Consider the following 1,279-nt stretch of genomic DNA (forward strand, 5'->3'; position numbering starts at 1 on the left):
TCCTCTGTGTGTTTGTGTGTGGGTATTTTGTATCTGTTTATCGGTCAAAAGAAAAATGTCCCTCAATTTTCTTTGCACTATCATCTCAAGATATATAAGGTCTTTTCTTCACTGCTGCGAAAGTAAATATTCAAAGAACTGGAATGAAATAGATGAAAGACAAATTGACAATATCGTATTATTCTTACATAGATTCGTGTTATCTTTTGAAAGAACAATCAGTCATTATTATTTTTAAAAATCCTATCAACAAAGAGGGGGCAAATACGCCTCTTCAATGCAGTATACGATATATATTTTCTTTTTATTTACTAACTTGTATTCAGAGGTGTTTTATCTTACGAATATTTAGCGATGAAAGCCCCAAGATACAGGTAATAAGTCATAGTAAACTTGAATGAGAGCTGTTTCTCACTAAGGTATGAGAAAAAAAATTTGAGAATCTGAAACCTAGTTTCTTTTCTCTCCTTTTATTTCACACACACGGATCAGCAATGCTTATTTCTGCTTTAAAGTGGTGTTTTATTTGTGCGATCCTGAACTTCTTATAGGAATTATTATCCGCTAAGTAGTCACCAGTAACTTCAGTCTGAGCCATGTGTGAGAAAGGAGTCATGGTGAGAGGAAAAGTTTATTTTAGTTTATCCAGAAAATTGTTTTCTTTGAATAAACATTTTAGAAAATGGATAAATATGAAGGTATACTTTATAAATACAATAGGTAATCACATGTTACGACAGAAATAGAAATCATTCCAGAACCTCAAGCTTTTCTAGACTCTTGTTAGAAGATAAGTTAATTTGATGGCAGAATATAAGCTCCGTAGGCCTGGTAGTCACAAACCGAATTCGCACAACAATCCCACGGTGCAAAAAGGAAGGTAAATTATTTTTCGATCGAAAGAAGAAACGATAATTGTAGCCTATTTATTTATCACTGCGTCATATCCCTTGGGACGTCGGTAACTAGGGAATGTATGTCTTTTCTGTCAGTTGCCTGCTGCAGAAAAGGTACTACTTACCCCATCGTACTTGAAATTCTGCCCATTTCGTCGTCTTATTTCCCTAGAATATTCTTTCTGTTCCATGAAAAAGAGAAAAAACAATCTCATGGTTTTTTTTTTGTTTTTAATATAACGTGTCCCAGGAATGTCATTTGTCTTTCGCTGCAAGTACCATGGAAGACTTATAACCATTTATCCTTTCATCTTTATATTCTCTTCTCACTCCCTAGATAACATTCTTTCAACTCGTTTTACAGTCTGTTGTTTTCGTCTGCG

This window comes from Penaeus monodon, chromosome 30 (assembly GCF_015228065.2).
Source record: "Penaeus monodon isolate SGIC_2016 chromosome 30, NSTDA_Pmon_1, whole genome shotgun sequence".
In the NCBI taxonomy this organism is placed as follows: domain Eukaryota; kingdom Metazoa; phylum Arthropoda; class Malacostraca; order Decapoda; family Penaeidae; genus Penaeus; species Penaeus monodon.